Source organism: Balaenoptera physalus (assembly GCF_965194825.1).
Source record: "Balaenoptera physalus genome assembly, chromosome: 12".
Taxonomy (NCBI): Eukaryota; Metazoa; Chordata; class Mammalia; order Artiodactyla; family Balaenopteridae; genus Balaenoptera; species Balaenoptera physalus.
Genome location: NC_138897.1, coordinates 90,198,249 through 90,217,844, shown reverse-complemented (window position 1 = coordinate 90,217,844; position 19,596 = coordinate 90,198,249). Strand labels below are relative to the sequence as shown.

The 19,596-nt window shown below is 49.4% G+C and overlaps 1 protein-coding gene and 1 long non-coding RNA gene across 5 annotated transcripts in view; both read left to right on the top strand.

The window, feature by feature from the left end:
• Positions 1-18,015, top strand: part of LOC309640113 — a 29,530-nt gene extending 11,515 nt beyond the window's left edge. The window contains exon 2 of the long non-coding RNA XR_014252038.1: positions 2,419-18,015. This is a non-coding gene — a long non-coding RNA (uncharacterized lncRNA). The remainder of the gene's footprint in view (positions 1-2,418) is intronic.
• Positions 1-19,596, top strand: part of PITPNM2 (phosphatidylinositol transfer protein membrane associated 2) — a 143,790-nt gene that overhangs the window by 13,010 nt on the left and 111,184 nt on the right. The gene's annotated exons all lie outside the window — the stretch shown is intronic.

Below are 19,596 nucleotides of genomic sequence, written 5' to 3'. Positions count from 1 at the left end.
GGTTTTGTGGGCTGTCAGTTGTCCTGCACACGTGAGCTGCTATCTTCCTGGACAGGGACAGCCCTGATCTTCATCAGTCATAGGCTGTGAGGGTTGGCGGTGCCTGGCCCTCCACCCTCCTGGGGCTCACTTGTGACTGCCACTTGCTGGGAAGTTCCCTCCCTTGCAGAGGTTCCAGAGCCAGCCCCACAAGAAGGTGTGTCCTGCCTCTTAGTGGCCTTCTGAGCACTTGCTGACTCCCAGCTGATAGTAGTAGGGGAGCCGGGAACACATGGTTCCCTGCAGCACTGTCTCCTGGGCCCCTTCCTTGGAGCTCCAGGAAATCGAAGCCAGGAGGATGACATTGGCAGCCTCCTGGGGTGGCTGAGTCAGAGCAGAAAGTCAGGCTGGAATTCACTAAGTCACACTTGCCTTCATTAGGCTAATTAACTTTCGATGTGAATTAGCTCTGTGAGCTGATTTAGGAAATCCATTACCGGGCCGGGCCAATTCCATGTGCAGTGGTGCCTAGGAGGCTGTGCCGTGCACTTCCATACCCACCAATTAAGGCTGCTTAATTATTAACTTAGGGCTACGTGACTAACGAGGAGTTGCACTTGTTGTGTGCTATTTGAGAATTTTAAGGCCGTTTAAAATTAGCCGTAATATAGTTAATAATCATACTAGGAATCATACGTTGTGATCCGTGTTATAGTTTATTCGGAAGATAAGCTGAGGCTGAGGGTTGATTTGTGGAAGGTCATGTAGATGGAGAGTGGGGCGGGGGGCATTCAGTGTGTGCAAAGTGCTGGCTAATACAGAGAGTTTCCAGCTGATGCACAGCTGGCACCTTGAAAGACTGCTTTCAGTTGGGATGTCCATTCACTATTGGGTTCTCAGGCTGGCCCGCCAACAAGAACATGACCCACTGGGCCACTGAATGATTGAGCTCTTGGGACACTTACTCTACTAGCTAGGTCCTCAATGGACCTCTGCAGTTAACCCCATTGTACAGATGAGAAAACTGAGGCCCAGAGGGGAAAGCTGGCTTCCCCAAGGTCACATGGCTGGTAGATTCAAATCCAGTCAGTCTGGCTCTGAAGCTCTCGGCTAAACGGCTACTTTAGACCATTTACCACACACTGCACCCATTTTGGAGTTAAGTAGGTTTTTGAGAGCCTACCTGGGGAGCTAAGCGTTTTGTAAATCTTCTTCTTTTTTTAAGTGAGGAAACTTAAAAACCCTTGGTGCCTTTGGAAAAGGAACACTTCTTACTTTGAAGGCTTAAGAGGTACCTCCGGAGGCCTGCCATGGATGGAGTGCTTGTGCGTGTGTGGGAACGTTTGTGCCCGGAGGTCAGGGTGCCTTTTGCTTGCTGGCGTGACTCACACGGAGCCGGTTTGTCTGGGAACCCGTGGGTGACGACCGTGGAAAACTCTTTCATGGGAGCACAGATGGTCTGTCGTTCCTGGTGTCCCAGGTGTGCTGTCCCCTGTTCTCAGGGCAGAGGGGCCTTCCTTACTGTTTAGGTGTTGGCCACTGAGCATCACCGAGCTCTCCTGCAGCTGCAGCTGAGCAGATGGGGGTTTCAGAAGGTGGAGGCTTTATTTTTAGCCCCACATCTTCTGTGATTCTGTCACTATGGAGATGCCGGCTGGGGGCCCATGAGGCTCCGTGCTTTTCCTGCCAGCGAGGAAAGAGGGTCCTCTTTCTTTTCTGGAACGTGGCCTGGGCTGCTCGGTGGAGACCTCAGTCACTGTGTGTGTGTGTGTGTGTGTGTGTGTGTGTGTGTGTGAGAGAGAGAGAGAGAGACAGACAGACAGACAGACAGACAGATGTTGCTGCTGCTGTAGAAGAACTAGCCCTGGGCCCGCACCCTGCGTGGAGCCCGGTGTCCACAGCCATCTTGTGCTTTGGCTGAACTGCACTGGAGTCCGGAGGCTCCACTTCAGCTGTGCTGTGTGACCTTGGGCAGGGTTGCCTCATTTTCCCGGGTCTTCATTTCCTCCCCTGAAAATTTGAGATGCTAATTCCTGCCATATACCTGCTTCTCTGGATCTGGTGACATAATTGATTTGGGCAAACTTTGAATCCACAGTGAGGTTCAAGTGCTGTGTGTGTATGTGTATTTTTGTGTACACTGGTGCGCGTGTGTGTGTGTGTGTGTGTGTCCAGTAATTATTCTGATGCCAAGGCTGCCCTCAAAAGGTCATCTAGAATTTTTTCTACTCCTTCTTTGTCTTTCTACTTTTTCCTGTATTTTGGCTTCTCCATTCAAAGGCTGAGAAAGAAGAGGTTGAAGCGGAAAGTATTCTAGTCCTGCCCATACATTATCATAAAAGGTCTATCAGGGGAGGTTGAAACCGCCCCTCTTTCTACCACCTATGTGTCCCCCCTGTAGAGTTTCTGAAAATACTCTTTCTTCTGTTGCTGTCACAGATTCACAGCCCCGCCTCCTGCAGGAGGTGCACTGGGCTTGTTAGCTCTGTTCCCACAGAGGACAGACCTGAGGCTCAGAGTGGTTAAAGTATTTGACCAGCGCTGCACAGCCATAAGCACCGGTGCTGGAACTGGAACGGGATTCTCTTGACTCCCCAGCCCGTGCTCCTGCAGCTCTGCACAGAACGGTGGGCCGAAAGCACACGGACACCAGCGGGCTGTGTCTGGGGCTCCTGCGGCACTAGCCTCCTCCCTTCTTCTGAAATCTCCGGCTTGGCTATAATCCCAAAGCAGAAAATAACAAGTGTTGACGAGGATGTGGAGAAATGGGAATCCTTGCGCCCTGCTGGCGGGAATGTGAAATGGTGCAGCCGCTGTGGAACAGTTTGGTGGGTCTGCAAACAGTTAAGCGCAGTTACTGGAAATTCCCTGGCAGTCCAGTGGTTAGGACTCCGTGCTTTCACTGCTGAAGGTGCGGACTCCATCCCTAGTTGGGGAACTAAGATCCTGCAAGCGTGCGTGGTGCGGCCAAAAAGAAAAAAAAAAACCCACAGAGTTACCAACTGATGAATGGATAAACAGAATGTGGTCTATCCCTACAATACAATATTACTAGCAGTGCTACTCCTGGTTTATTATACTCCAAAACATTGAAAGCAGGGACTCAAACAGGTACTTATACACCTATGTTCACAGCAGTATTATTCACAATAGCCAGAAGGTGAAAACAACCCAACCTATCAGCTGATGAATGGATAAACAAAATGGGGTATATCCATACGATGGAACATTACATGGCCACAAAAAGGAATGAAGCACTGACACAGGCTACCGCACGGATGAACCTCAAAAACAGAATGCTGAGTGAAATAAACCAGACACGGAAGGACAATATTGTATGATTCCACTTGTGTGAGGTGCCTAGAAGAGGCAAATTCAGAGACAGAACGGAGAATGGTGCTCACCAGGGACTGGGGGTCGGGCGGGGGGAGCGGGGTGTTAGTGGGGACAGAGCTTCTGTTTGGGGTGATGAAAATGTTCTGGAAATAGCAATAGTGGTTGCACAACACCGGGAATATCATCGATGCCACTGAACTGTACACTTAAAAATGATTAAAATGGGAGACCTCCCTGGCAGTCCAGTGGTTAAGACTCTGCGCTTCCACTGCAGGGGGGCACGCGTTCGATCCCTCGTTGGGGAACTAAGATCCCACATGCCCGAGCTGTGCGGCCAAAAGAAAGAAAAAAAAAAAGATTAAAATGGTACCCAAACAAAACTCTCAGGCTTGTGCTAGAACCTCAGGTGGGCCTTGGGCTGGACCTTGCTTTTGCCTATGAGACGCCCACATCTGTGGCCTGGCCAAGGCCCCCCAGCTCAGCGGCGAGTCTGCACCCCAGGCTCTCGTGCCCCCCGGGGGAGGCACCCTGGCAGCCACTGGCCGGGCCCGATCGCTGTGTGTGAACGACATCTGTCTCTATGGAACGCTTGTGCACCTGACGTCGGGCATGGCCTTTTATGTCTCTCTCTCGCTCTCAGGGAGTGGAAAGATAAATACCTTTTCAAAGACCAGATGCCAACTGCCTGGGGTCCCCACAGCTGCAGAGCGAGTGGGAGATGGGCCTGCCGGGGGCAGGTGCTGCAGCCCCGGGGGAGCTGGGAAGTGTGCCAGAGAATCACCCACGCCCCCCCATGCAGACAGCCAGGCCGATTTGGAGTGTGATTCTGCCGCAGACCTGCTCTCTCTTGGAGCTGCTGTGTCCTCACCTGCCTTTTGGCTGATCCTGATGTTTAAAGGACAATGTGTGTGGAAGTGCCTAGCGTGGTACCTGGTGCCTCGCAGCTTAATGAAGCTTGGGTTCCTGTGTCTGGCCCGGGGAGGTACGGCGATGCTCGGTCACAGGCTATGGGCGGCATGGCGGCTGGGAGGACGAGGCCTGTTGATTGGGGCGGGGGAGGATGATGTGATTTGAGGGATTCCAGGCCAAACACTCCCTCTGCCTCCCAGGGCCCCCTGTTCCGTGGGGAAAGCCCCGGGGCTCCTAACCCAGGGCTGTGTAACCAAGCACCACAAACTGGGTGGCTTAAAACGATAGGAATTATTCGTTCTCAGTCCAGGAGACCCCAAGTCCAAATTTAGGATTGGTTCCTCCTGTGGGCGTGGGGGGAGAATCTGTCCCATCCCTCGCTCCCAGCTTCTGGTGGTGGCCGGCCATCCTCAGTGTTCCTTGGCTTATAGCTGCATCCCTCCCATCTCTGCCTCTGTCTTCACATGGTTGTCTTCCCTCTGTGCGTGTGTCTCTGTCTCCTCTCTTTTTATAAGAATGCCAGTCATACTGGATCCAGCGCCCCCCCTCCCCCCGCCAATCCAGTTTGACCTCACATTAATTATATCTGCGAAGATCCTATTTCCACATAAGGTCACATTTTCAGGTTCTAAGAAGGACATGAATTGGGGGGACACTCTTCAGTATAGTCCCTACACTTGTTGAATGAATAGGTGAGTGAATGAATAACTGTGAAAGCCATCCTTGTATGTCTGTGCAGGTATGTTGATGCAGAAGACCTGGGGCTGCTGCGGGCGGGGGGGGGTGGCTCCAGAATCTTCCCCTCTTCCCGGCCAGGCTCCTCTGACCGCTGGCCTCTGCACCCTGAGTCTAGCCCTCTGGCCACCTCCTGACTCAGCCAACTTTCAAGGTGGCAACAATAACGATTATTACAGGGAAAGAGTCCCGACACACTGGGTGTTCTCTGCTTCCTTTCTGCCCAAGATCTCAAAGCTTTCTTTGTTTCTCTCCCCGCCCCCCCTTGGAACCAAGAAAGACGGTAGGGATGGCTCGGTGATCTTGGACAAATCAGCTCTCCTCTTTGAACCCCGGCCTCTAGAGTTTGCAAATGAAGGAGGCTAAACTGGGTGCCTCCGAAGGTCTCTTGGTCTGTGATTATTACTGTTTTATTGCTGAGAAAATTATAGGCGAGGAAATCATGCCCTTGGACTCCATGTGGGGCAAGACTCAAATCCAGATGCCCTCATTTCCAGCCTGTCTCTAAATCCCCCCTGCCACCTCCTGCAGGAAGCCCTCCGTGATTACCCTGACTCATGTGTGGTTCCTGGGGTCCTCACTGTGCCTTGTGTGTGATACATGAATTCACAAATACTAGCCTACCATTCAGATGGGGTGTGTGTGTGTGTGTGTGTGTGTGTGTGTGTGTGTGTTCTTCATGTTCTTTTCCCCTCCCTTTCCTCTGTAGGCAAGAGCTATTTGCTGGGTGTCTCTCTCCGTGCTCCCCCATTCTGGCACCCAGCAAAGGGCTCGTTACATTGGGTTGTGGACCAGCCTCAAAGTCATAAGCAGATGATTAAAGACTAGGAGACCTACCAAAAGAAAAAAAAAGAAGAAGAAAAGAACTTAGATGCTTTCAATAGATGTCAGAAAAGCATTTGATAAAGTTCAACATCCATTACTCTTAAAAACATAGCGACTGAGGGGTAGACAGAGATTCAGCATGATAACATCTACAACACTCTACAGCATTACCCAAAGTGTGTTTGAGGAGCACAGAATGCTATTGGAGATTGTGTCAAAAAGAGATTTTGGGGCCAAACAGCATTTAGAAGATGCTGCTCTAAGAGGCCTTCCCTTAACGTCAGTTGCCAAGCAAACCCTCTCCCACTAATAATCATCACTCTGGAGTGAAGCCAGTGCCAGGGGCTAGGGAAGAAGCAGAACAGAACTCTTAGAAATAAAGTTGCACAATTGATGTTTTGAGATGGATACAGCTTAGGTGTTCAAAGGAGATACACTGAAAAATAATTCCAAGTAATAAGATGGTATGATGGCCAAGTCAAAAAATAAAAATGAAACCGCCATCACTTTCCCAGGTGGGAACTGGTTGGTCAACGTTACCAGAAGGGACACCTCTGGCACCTGTTTGCTCGGGTGTCCACAAGCCAGTGACCTTATTTTCTGGTTAGAAATGACAGTAACACCCTGGCAGCCTCAGGCAACTGCCAGGATCTCCTTTGCCTCCTGGAGCCCAGATTCCCGGGAAATGCAGGAATAATGGTGCATGGCTCAGTATCCCGGATCACCTTAGAGCTTAGCCTCCCATTTAGCGTTTCGGTCACAGAGGTGTGACCGGAGTCAGGAGACCCGGTCCCTAGCCTGGCTGTGCCGCTTGCTGGCTGCGGGGTTTCGGATGAGTTGCTTAGCCTCTCGGGACCAGAATGTCCTCATCTGTGAGGGAGGGATCACAACCTCATCCTCGCAGGGTCCTTCTGCAGAATCTCCGAGAAGTCTTGAACATGTTTGCACACCACTGAGCTGTTGTTACAAGGGCTGGGACCCCGTTATTTCAGCTCAGCACCAATCCTGGACGATGGAAGCCACTTGAGGAGGGTCGGACCTTCCTCATTCTCGGGGACGGGGCCGTCGGAGTCCTCCCCGGGGTTTGTCACAGGTCCCAGCTCTGGTCTCCCCAAGGCCACCGTGTTGAGTGGGAAGGAGATGCTGGTGAGAAGAGTCCGCTTGTTGGAAGGAAACCATGAACTCCTGTTAGAAACCAGCACGAGGACACCTCCCGAGCCAGCTTGGTGGGGACTGAGGCGTCCTTCACATTTCCCTGGTAATGATCCTGATGCTTCTTAAAGGCATGTCTTGCCTCTCTTTGAATAAACAGCGAGCCCTTGGTATAATTCAGTCTTTTAGGGATGGCTGAGTCATCTGGCTGGCTGGGGCTACCCAGATGCAGATGAAGTTCTGGTGTCACGAACAAACCGGGCCGTCCTGGGAGGCCTTGGAAGGGCTGGACGGGGTTGCGTCTGCCAGACATCCCTCTGGCTGAACCCCGGGCTCCCTTAATTCCTTTTAAGGTAGCCTTCCCTCCTCCCTATTTCTTTTCCTGTCCTCTCCTCAGTGTGGTTTTGCTTCTGTTCATTTTTTGCCTGATTTTAGCCACCGCTGTTTGTCTGGGTGGCCAAGGGGGCCGGTATAACTCTCCGAGGGCTGAAGTCCTCGGGCTTTGCGGAAGCTTTTTCCTTGAAGCCTGGCGGCCTTGCTCTGCTAGTCAGCCCATTTCTCAGTGGTCAGGGTTGCTGCCAGCTTGCGGGCTGGCTCGCGGAGGATCACAGGCAAGCGCTCCCAAGCTGGGTATGTGTGCTCAAACCTTGTAACCAACTCACTGGAGAGTGGTGGTTTTTCGATCTACTTTCTGATTCTTTAGGAATAGGTGGCTCATGGAATTAAAAGGTAGATGTAATGTGGTTTCAAAAAATGTATTTTGAAATCGTTTGGGCCACCCATTATTACTTTTATTATTTTTGCATTCTGCTGTTTCAAAAGAAACGTTAAATGTTGGCTTTTTAAAAAAAATCTAAAATAGTTATTGAAATTTAAAAGCTCTTTTTCAGGGAAATTCCCTGGTGGTCCAGTGGTTAGGACTCTGCGCTTTCACTGCCGAGGACCCAGGTTCAATTCCTGGTCAGGGAACTAAGATCCCACAAGCTGCGAAGCATGGCCAAAAAAACCCAAAAACCAAAAAACACTTGTTCAGTTAAACTTTTAACATGAACATCACTGCCCTGTGAGTGGTGTATACCTTCCTTCAATATTACTGCGTCTGATTTTTCTACCTAGATCTCCACGATCAATCAGTTCCTGCATCCCCTCAACCTTTTCTTTCCCTGGCAACTCAAGACTCACAGTTTTCTAGTATTTAAAGAACATTACTTATTTTTCCAATGCCTTTCTTCACTCATCATTCACTTAATCATTCACTCACTCAATTCTTTCATGGCTTCAAAAAATTACTAAAACACCCAAAAAGTTGTATGTGATGTTATACGGGACATTGACAAGGTTTTAAAGATAAATTAGATCAAATCATTATGCTGTACACCTTAAACACATACACAGTGCTGTCAACTGTAGCTCAATAAAACTGGGAGAAGGAAAAAGATAAATAAGATACATTTCTCGCTTTATGGAACTTACAAGTTCATAGGTTACAATAAAGTAGTCAAAAACCAAAAGAGTTAGTAAAGACCATATTTGGTATGAAAAACATTGTTTGGATAAGTAATACATTATACTTGGTACCAAATGGCAAGTGGCTGAGAGTTAAATGTAAGACTTCTTTGTTCCTTGTCTGCAGTCTCCCAGTGTGTATACTCTTCAGAGAGATTCTCTGCATACATGAATATATGTTACATAAGAAAGAACCCCACAAATGGCTGCTTCCCTATTCACCTGCTGTTTTGACTTATCAATTCGTAAATCTGGAGGTGGTCCTCTGTTAGTTCATTTGGGCTGCCCAGGCTTTTTAACGATGGGCTTAGTGTTTGGCTGATGGATGCACCATCATTTTTTTTTTTCTTTTTAAAATTTTTATTGGAGTAGAGTTGATTTACAATGTTGTGTTAGTTTCAGGTGTATAGCGAAGTGAATCAGTTATACATATACGTCTATCCACTCTTTTTTTAGATTCTTTTCCCATATAGCCCACTACAGAGTACTGAGTAGAGTTCCCTGTGCTATATACAGTAGGTCCTTATTATGCACCATCATTTCTTAAGCCAGCTCCCTTTCCATGGAGTTTTGCATTCTAATCGTGGAAGACTGGGAGCAAACAGTACCTCAGTGAGTCTCCCGGTATGTAGGTTTTCATGCAAATAGACTTTCAAATCTGCGGAATAAATTTCCCCAAAGCAGAATTGCCAGGTCAAGGAGTGTTTTCCTTTTATTGTCGGTAGCTACTGCTCAATTGCTCTCCCTGAAGGTAGGACCAATCGACACTCCCACTTAGAATGTGGGAGCACGAGGCAGTGGTTTTTAACCTTAAAACCCCAGGCAAGGAAGAGCTTTTAAGTAAGATGAAAATCTGGAGAAAACCGGGTGAGAGCCTTTCTACTGCAAAGGGCAGCTCTAGCAGAGTTCCTGGCCAGCCGTCTCCCATTAGGTGCCCACTCGAACACGACCGAGGGGGCCGCCCTTGATCCCTCCAGACTGGTTGTGGCCTGGAAGGTTCCTTCCTGGTGGGGATGGGGGACAGCAGCTGCCTGCCCCCTCCTGTGTCAGCTTGTTTATCACCGAGTATCTGAGAAGCACCAGGAGCTTTAAAATGACACCAGGACTTATAAGATTACAAAATAATTTTGCCAAGTAAGGACATTATTTTTAAAGAGGTACCATTCTGGGACTTCCCTGGCGGGCCAGTGGTTAAGACTCTGCGCTTCCAATGCAGGGGGTGTGGGTTCGATCCCTGGTCAGGGAACTGAGATCCCACACGCCACGCGGCCAAAAATAAAAATAAAATAAAAACATAAAGAGGTACCATTCACAGACATTACCGGGGGTTGGGGGAAAAGAGGGATGGGGAGTTAGTGTTGAGTGTTTGGGGTGATGAGGAAGCTCTGGAAACGGGTGGTGGTGCCGGTTGCACAGCACTGTGCGTACACTGAAGGCCGATGAAGTACACTTAAGAGGAATTAAAATGGTAAAACTTATGTTATAAATAACTAACCACACACAGAGAAAAGCTACAATTCCCCATAGCCATCCTCTCATGAACCAAAGGACACTAAGAAATAGGAAAGGTCTAATCTAAGAATAAAAAGAGAATAAACAGCTTGTAGAACGACTTGCTCCATTAACCGTGTGGTTCTCGTTTCGCCGTGAACTGGCGGGGGCCTGGCGGTGCATGGTGCTGAGCAGCCCGCTGGGACGCGGGAACCAGGGCAGGAGGCGTTGAAGGCTGGAGGCGGTAGGAGCTCGGGCTGGGCCTGCAGGGGCTCCATGGTCTGGAAAAGATCCTGGCTCCGACTCTGGAGGCCCGGGGCTAAGCTACTCCACGTCCCGAGGCGCTGGGCCCACCCTTAGCTGTCTTATATCTCTGTGTTTAAACAAGAAGCCTGTCCCTGGCTTGCTGCTGGATGTTTTTGGAGCCTGGTATGAGTGAAGCAAGCAGTGACCTGGGTGTGGTCTTCATCACGATATTCCTGTGTCCCCAGCGGTTCACTTTGCTAAAAGGGCATTTGCCCACCCCTGTCTAGAAGTCGGTGAGCAGAGCAGGTATCTGTTTGAAACTACTTGGTGGCTCCTAGCAGCTGTCTCTCCTGGGGCTTGAGGGATCTGAAATGCCGCCCAGAGATGTCGCCTGGGCCTCTGCATGTCCACCCGGCCTCACTGGGGTGCTAGGTGTGTTACCAGTGCAAACTGTCATCCCAAACTATGTATTGTCAGGCAGCCCGTGCTGCTGGTCTCAGTGCTTTTAGAGCACGTGGATGTGCACACGTGCTTGCTCTCCTGGGCCAGGGTTGCAAACTCCTGAGCCTTGGGCTATGTCCGGCCTCAGGCTCTGACTTTTTTCACGGGCCTCTCTCCCTGTGTGGGCTTTGTGGTCCTCACCCTACTTGCAGAGAGAGAAGAGCCAGTCCCGGGAAAGACCGTGACCCTCGATTGAGTCCATGGCCACAGAGACCCCTGACCTGGGCCAGTGCATCCCAGCCACCTGATGACTAGAGAACCAGCTGGTGACTATCAGGGCAGGAAGCTGCTTCGAGCTGTGTCACTCACACTCACTTCACAGTCAAAATCCAGATTCCAGGAGGCAAGATGGCCAGCTGGCACTTGAACCTGGTCCGTGTGCTCCCACAGGCCCTAAACGCTCTGGCTGGCGCATTTTAAATCTTCGAGGGTGTTTGTTATGAAAAGACTCTAAAGCTGTGGGTTCATAGTGGACGGAAACACCGCCGACCTTCCCCACAGACGTGCCTCTCTGAAAGCCCTCATCAGAGCTTCAAGCCAGGCCCCTGGCCTTCCAGCCACCTGTGATGAGTTTCCATTTGACTCACGGTTGTCAGGAAGGTGACACGACTCACCATATTCACTGGGCGCTGTGATTGCCGAGCTGACACAGCTCCTTGTGTGGGCGGCGAGCGTATGCTTCCCATTAAGAAAATTGCTAATTTTGAAACGAGCTCCGAATGGAATTTTTTTTGCTTTTACTAAAATTAAGAAAATAATAATAAAACCACCCGCCCAAACACCCCAAGTTTAAAAGAAGAAAGAAAGAAAGAAAAAGGAAAAAAAATTTAACGTCAACCCAGAAAAAAACTCTGTTATTCAGCCTGGTCTCAGAACTCAGCAGAGCCACACGGACAGAAGGAAGAAGCAGCTCTCAATGAGGCGAGGTTAAGCTCACCCTCCTCCATCCTTCTGGAGCGGTGGTGCCTCATCCTTGTCTCTGCCTCCCTAGCGAGAGAAAGCTCAGGCAGAAGCGGCTTCAGACACAAGCGAACGGTGCTGTTTGCCTCTGAGAATTCCCAGCAGCCCCATGAGATCCCTGGAGAAATCCCGCGGTGGCTGCAGAATCGGGGCTGCCTTGCCGAGTGAGTCTTGTTTGGAGCACTTGAGTCCTAGAGAGATTCTTGATAGTGTCAGGAGGTTATCATCGATGCTCACCCAGACGGAGCAGGGGTGGGGCTTTGAGGGCCCTGCTCCCGACCTGCAGGGGCCTGAGGCCGATGGCGGGTCCAGACCGGCCAAGACGTGAGATGGCCTCTCGGGTCCCCCGTGGTCCAGTGTATGATGCGGATGGGACCTGGGATGCCGCCTGAACCCCGGAGCCCGGCCTCTATCAGTGCTGAGGCACGGCATTCGTGGACAGGCCGTGTGTTTGACAATACTTTTACCGCATCCAGTAGCCAGATGGTCTAAACAACCCGTCGTGGTACGGGCATGTAAATATTTTCCGTCATTATCATGGTGCTGCCGTGTTGACATTAATGAGGATGAAGAATTATGCTCGCCGCAGTCAAGCGCCACTCAGGCCACAGGAGAGCCTGAAAAGCTGGCCCTCTGCCGTGGAGGGGACAGACTTCGGGGCAAGCTTGGTCTCCTCTTGCTGCCTCCTGCCAGACACCGATTCCCTCACCCAGAGACCCTGGGGAGACTTCCTCTCAGAGCTTTCGGCCAGAACAAAGAATGATTCTCATCATGAACAGTATGTTTTTCACTGTTAGCAGAGCTCTGTGGCCAGCGTATTTCCCTCTTTGCTTTGCCTACTAGGAAGCCCAAAACTAAGATTTGTTGTTGTTGTTGTTTTTTACTCATTTGCATGTAGATTGTCCTGTTAGGAGTTTCTGCATAGAGGATCATGTGAGGTGTCTTAGGGGCCAGGCCGGAAAGCGGGGTGTACATCCCTCTACGCACAGAACTAATCACACAGTCCCACTAAGAATCCAGGGGCCAAAAGTGTAATTTAGGAAGAGGAAATTGGACCACGCTGGATTTCCACAGGGAATGTTGTGGAAGGAACAAATTCAAATGAAGGACACAGAGATAAGAGTGAGGTTCCAAGGGGACAGAGGTAAGGATTCCAGTGTGTGTGTGTCTGCCTTGTAAACTAGATGCAAGTCATTTGGACTTTGTTCAGTGTTTTGGATTCTGTTTCAGTGCTGCCTTCCCTTCTGCCAAAACTATAGCATTGCAGAATGTTGGAGCTGAATGGATAGGCCTTTTATTATTGTTTTTTTAATTTTTAAGAAATTTTATTGGAGTATAGTTGATTTACAATGTTATGTTAGTTTCAGGTGTACAGCAAAGTGATTCAGTTATACATATACATATATTCATTCTTTTTCAGATTCTTTTTCCATATAGGTGATTACAGAATATCGAGTAGAGTTCCCTGTGCTATATAGTACGTCCTTGTTGGTTATCTATTTTATATCTAGTAGTGTGTGTATGTTAATCCCAAGCTCCTAATTTATCCCTCCCCATCATGTTTCCCCTTTGATAACCACAAGTTTGTTTTCGAAATCTGTGAGTCTGTTTCTGTTTTCTAAATAAGTTCATTATATCATTTTTTAAAAATTAGATTCTACACGAGTGATATCATATGAGATTTGTCTTTCTCTGTTTGACTTACTTCACTTAGTATGATAATTGCGAGGTCCATCCATGTTGCTGCAAATGGCATGATTTCGTTCTTTTTTATGGCTGAGTAATATTCCATTGTATATATGTACCACATCTTCTTTATCCATTCCTCTGTCAGTGGACATTTAGGTTGCTTCCATGACCTGGCTATTGTAAATAGTGCTGCAATGAACATTGGGGTGCATGCATCCTTTCCAATTATGGTTTTCTCTGGATATATGCCCAGGAGTGGGATTGCTGGGTCCTATGGTAGTTCTATTTTTAGTTTTTTAAGGAACCTCCATACTGTTCTCCATAGTGGCTGCACCAATTTACATTCCCACCAACAGTGCAGGAGGGTTCCCTTTTCTCCACACCTGGAGAGGCCTTTTAAACATCAGCCTCTCACTGTACAGATGGGAAAGTGAGGCCCAGAGAGGGGAACTGACTTACCAAGAGTCGGCCAGCTAGAGCTTTGCTGTCAGCCCTCACACCTGAAATTGTGACACCACACACAGGGAGTTCCGTCGGTACCTCTGTCCACACTGTACAAGCCCCTGCTCTGGAGAGGACGAGTGAAAGTCACGTCATTAAGTGACAGCTTGAATTGATCCACTGACGGCCTGGTTAGTCTATTGGGTCATTGGAGAAATCCCACAGCCTTCCCAGCAGCTCTTTGAAACTCAGCGCAAGGCTTGACTTCAGCATTTATTCCACTGGGATTTGGGGAGTGGAAAATTAGTCTCTTCCTCAGACTCATTCAAGCACTGACTTCTCTTAGTGACTCATATGTGAGAGTGTGAAAAATCTTCACAAGTCTCACATTAGGAATAGAAACTTCCCCAAAACCCAGTAGAGAGCTTGACCACTGCGTCAGTGTTCTGTTGCTGCAACAAAGTGCTCCCCAACTTAGTGGCTGAAAGCACCATTTTTTTTGTTCATGACGCGGCAGTTCGGACAGGGCTTGGCGGGGGTGGCTCATCTCTGCTCCGCTGGTGTCAGCTGGGACGGCTTGACTGGGGGTGGAAGGTGCATTTCCACCACGGCCCGGCTCCCGTGGCTGGCGGCTGGGTACAGGAGCTTGGCTGTATCAGCTGAGGCACTGGTTCCCCTCCGAGTCTGTGTCTTCAGTGCTTAGCCGGGCCTTCCTAAGGCTTGGGTCCTAAGCCGGCACAGTGTCACTCCCTGCCTCTCTACCCCTCGCCGTTCTGTTGGTTAAAACAGGTCATCGGGCCGGACTGGATTCGAAGGACAGGGACTCCACGGGGCCCTGGCCCACTGGAAGCCACCCAAGTAACCATCCGGCACAGACACCCTGGGAAGAGCTCTTTGCAGAAGAGGCCGGGTGATCCACTCACGCTAACCTGCCGAGGCCCGGCTCCACTCTTGGATGCCTCTGGAACGCCCAGGCTTCCAGAAGCCGTTCTGTGGGAGAAGCTCCAGCCAGACCTCAGCGGTCCCCTCCCTCCAAGAGGCTGCAGCGCTTGCCGTCTGCTTTGTATCGCTAATGGCTGCGCCTCTTATTACATAATCTGTTATTCTGGGCCGCACCAGGCCCTGGTTACTTGTCAAAAGTTTCTAAAAACCAGCTGTATCAGCTCCAGGCAACTGGGGGTGCCGCCCCTCCCTCGTAGTATTAGTCACTCTGTACTTAGCTAAATTTAACTTTTTATCATCCAAATGATATTTTTGTGGGCTTGGGATTTTACATAATGCTACCAACTGCCGCAGGCTAAGAATTTCTCCTTTTTGTTATGCGCGTGTGAGTGTGTGCGTGCGTGCGCGCGCGCGAACGCGTATGTGTGCACGTGTGTGTGCGTGTGTGTGTGTGTTGGGTGTATTCCCCCCATGAACTTTTACACGCTCAAGGCAGCACTGTTCAGCTCCTCTCCCTGCTCTGCCCTCCCAGGCCTGGGTGTGTTCTGCAGGCTCTGTTTTGCCTTTTGCCAGCTGGGGGAAAATCGCTCCTAACAGCTTTCTAATGGCCCCCGCTAAGGCTTCCTTCCTCACTTGAGGTCTCTCCACTTTGAAGGTCTCTGAGGGTTTCCCTGCTGCCTTCAGAGAGAGAAGCTCAGGTTCAGAACCAAGTGTGTTGAGAAAGAAGAGAGAAGGATCCGGAAGGGGGGTGGCTGGAAACGGACAAGAAAGAAGAAACCCAGCCACCCCACCCAGGGGTGGGGTCCAGGTTGCAGGCTCTTCCTCTGGGCTTGGGGGCGGGGGGCGGAGAACTCAGGGCTGCGGAGGCTGAGCCGGGAGACCTGGCCTCTCCTTTGGGGAGGTTCTGGAGCAGGACACGGGGATGTGGGGATGCAGCGTGGCCATCCTAACTTTCCCGGAGCTCCCACTACTCAGAAACGGTGGCGCACCAGGGGTCTCGTGTGTTCCACACCGTGACCGTGCATGGGAGGTGCCTACCACCATTTTCCAGGTGGGGAAACCGAGGATCGGGTCACAGGGTAGCAGACAGTAGCAGCAGTAATTACAGCGGCAGCAAACACTGGGTGCTTACTGTGTGCCAGGCACAGTGCTAAGCACTTGCTTTCCTGAGCTCATGGGTCCTTTGTGGTGGTCCCGTGAACTAGGTAGTCGTGTCAGCGCTCTCTTACAGATAAGGGAACGGAGTCCAGAGGGGTTAAGCAGCAGGCTTGAGGCCACAGAGCCAAGAGACGGCAGAGCCAGACGTCAAAACCCGTCCACCTAGGGCGCCTCCCTCCGCTAAGCCGCTTTCCAGGGGCAGGCTGCCGACAGACGGCAGAGATAGGGCTTGGACTGGGCCCTGTGCTCTTTCCAAAGCATCACTAAGCTGATTCCGGCCTCATCTAGTTGTCAGGTTTCCTCCTGCCAGCTGTCTGTAAAATGCAGCAGGATGTACATTATGTCTAGGCGTCTCTGGGAGAATTAACCTGACACTGGAGAGAGGAACCAGGTGCTGGGGAACAGGGACGAGAGAGAAACTCACTCTCATGCTTTTTAAATCTTTTCAGAAATACAGATGTATTACTTGTTTTAAATTATTAAAAATTAGGAACTCCTGGAGACTTCCCTGGCGGTCTAGTGATTAAGACTCTGCACTTCCACTGCAGGGGGCACAGTTTCAATCCCCCTGGTCAGGGAACTAAGATCCCGCCTGCCGGGCGGTGTGGCAAAAAAAATAAAATAAAAAATTAGGAACTCCCAGGTATATACCTAAATCAAACACATACATCCACACAAAAACTTGTACACGAATGTTCCTAGCAGCACAATTCTTAATAGCCCCAAAGTGGAAACTACCCAAGTGTCTGTTAACAGATGAATGGATAAACAAAACACAGTTGATCCACACAATGCAGTGTTGTTCAGCCACAAAAAACAATGAAGTACTGACGCATGCTACAATGTGGATGAACCTTGAAAACATGATGAGAAGCGCAAGAAGTCCGACACAAAAGGCCACGTACTGTATGATCCCATTTATGTGAAATGTCCAGAATAGACAAATCTGTAGAGACAGAAAGCAGATGGTGTTGGCCAGGGGCTGGAAGGAGGGGATGTGGGAAGTGACTGCTAATAGGTACGGGATTTCTTTTGGGGGGGGTGATGAAGACACTCTGGAGCTAGAGAGATGTGATGGTTGTACGACTTTGTGAATGTACTGAAGGCCACTGAATTGTACACTTTCAAAGGGTGAATTTTGTGGCATGAGAATCACATCTTAATAAATCAAAAAATTAGTAGCCAAGCCTTCAGATGGAGTCGAAAGCTGGGCTGCCCCCGCCTGTTGCCAGCAACCTGGACAACTTGCTTGGGTACCACTGCCATTTGCATCCGTCCTTCTCTGCCCACTCTTTAGCCACCTGCCTCATGGTCTCCATGTCAACGGGGGTTGGAAACAAGAGTGTTCAACTCCAGCCGTGCTCCCCACTCGTTTGGAACTTATGCTTTCAACCAGGGCCAGCCTGAAACATGTGGATGTCTGGGCAAGCTAGTAATTTGGCACCCCCATCAAACCAGTATTCTTTAATAAGTGTTTGTTTGACATTTATTTAGTGGGGATGAGGAGAGACTGATATTCTATTAATAGAAATTGTGTAGAGAAACAGATTCACTTACTAATTCATGTCCATTGACTAAAACAGTTAGGGATCCGAAATTTTTTCAGGAAAGCAATTCTGACTTCTCTGGTTCTTATCTTCAAAGGTTGGGTTTTTTTTTTTTCTTTTCTTCTTTTTTTTTTTTTTTTTTTACCCTCCTGCAATTTTGCAAATCATTCAGGTTGCATATTGAAGATTTAGATTTAAAACTGAAAGGAGAGATCTAATGTATAAAATGATGACTACAGTTGACAACACTGTATTGTATAAGGGAGATTTACTAAAAGAGTAGAACTTGGGGCTTCCCTGGTGGCGCAGTGGTTGAGAGTCTGCCTGCCAATGCAGGGGACACGGGTTTGAGCCCTGGTCTGGGAAGATCCCACATGCCGCAGAGCAGCTAGGCCAGAGAGCCACAATTGCTGAGCCTGCGCGTCTGGAGCCTGTGCTCCGCAACGAGAGGCCGCGACAGTGAGAGGCCCGCGCACCGCGATGAGGAGTGGCCCCCACTTGCCACAACTAGGGAAGGCCCTCGCACAGAAACGAAGACCCAACACAGCCATAAATAAAATAAATAAATAAATAAATAAAATTAAAAAAAAAAAAAAAAAGAGTAGAACTTAAGTGTTCTCACCACAAAAAATAAAAAACAAATATGCAGTGATAGGGTAATAAACTCAATGGTGGGAATCCTTTCACAGTGCTTACGTCTTTCAAGTCATCACGCTATACACTTTATTTTTTTTATTGAAGTATGATTGATTTACAATGTTGTCTTAGTTTCAGGTGTACAGCAAAGTGATTCAGTTATACATATACATATACATTATTTTTCAGATTCTTTTCCATCATTGGTTATTATAAGATATTGAGTTTAGTTCCCTGTGCTGTACAGTAGGTCCTTGTTGTTTATCTCTGTTATATATAGTCACGTGTATATGTTAATCCCAAACTCCTAATTTATCCCTCCCCACCTTCCCCTTTGATAATCATAGGTTTGTTTTCTATGTCTGTGGGTCTATTTCTGTTTTATAAATAAGTTCATTCATATCATTTTTTTTAGATTCCACACATAAGCAATGTCATGACATTTGTCTTTCTCTGTCTGACTTACTTCACTTAGTATGATCATCGCTAGGTCCATCTGTGTTGCTGCAAGTGGCATTATTTCATTCTTTTTATGGCCATACACTTTCAGTGTATCAAGATTTTATTTGTCGATTACACTTCAGTGAAAACGGGGGAAGAACTCAAAGGAGTGAAATGTTTTTGTTCCTGGTAGACAGCAACACGCTGTGCATTATTTACTCCCAGAGCCTCACCCCACCCCGCAGCCCCCCATGACCACAGCTACAGGTGTGCACGGAACACGTCTACAGCAAGTCTCAGCACAGACTCGTGTTCTATTTTGACTTTTCATTCCCCTAAAGGGAGTGGGTCGATTTGCTTTTCGCCTTTTGTGTGAGAGGTCACGGGAGGAAACCTGAGTCCTCTGGCAGCATCTTCCTACTTTATTCCAGCGTCGTTTTGCCCCCCTGCCCCTTAGAGCTCTGTCCCCCGAGGAGCTGCCTCGCTCCTTAAGTTGACCCTGCATTCACTTTTTGGATTTTAAACGCTTTTGTGTCAGAAGAATCATTTCCCCGCCGTGCACCCTGTGTGAAGAGTGCGCTTCTTTTCTTGGCAGCCACTGCTGATCTCATTCTGCCGGGTGTGAGTCACTGTTGACCTTCTCACCCCGGGGGAGGCGGCACAGTGGAGGGGAGTGGGGCGGGTGTGTAGAAGCCAGCTCGCCTTTGACTGGCGTGTTGCCGTGGCAGACCCCTAACCCTCTCGGTGGCTTTCCTGACCCCTCAAATGGGGAGATTGCCACTGACCTCCCAGAGGGGTTGGAGGTGTCGTGATGAAAGCTAAGAAACAGAACAGAGGAGAAGCCGTGCAGAGGCAGGGCGTGTGAGGGCGAGCTGGGGGTTCTGGTGGGATGGAGCGGGGAAGCCGGCGGGGCTCACGTGCCCGGCGGGGACCTGGAACCTGGGACACCTGGGGTGTTTTTTTCTTTGGGGGTCAAGCATGTCGGTGCAGGGCAGAGATGGAGCTTCAACCCCTGCAGCCCCATCCCAAAGAGGAATTTGCAGAATTGGCTACGGCTTCCCCGGAGGGAGCGTGGGACTGCGCTGGGGTGGGCGGTGTGCGT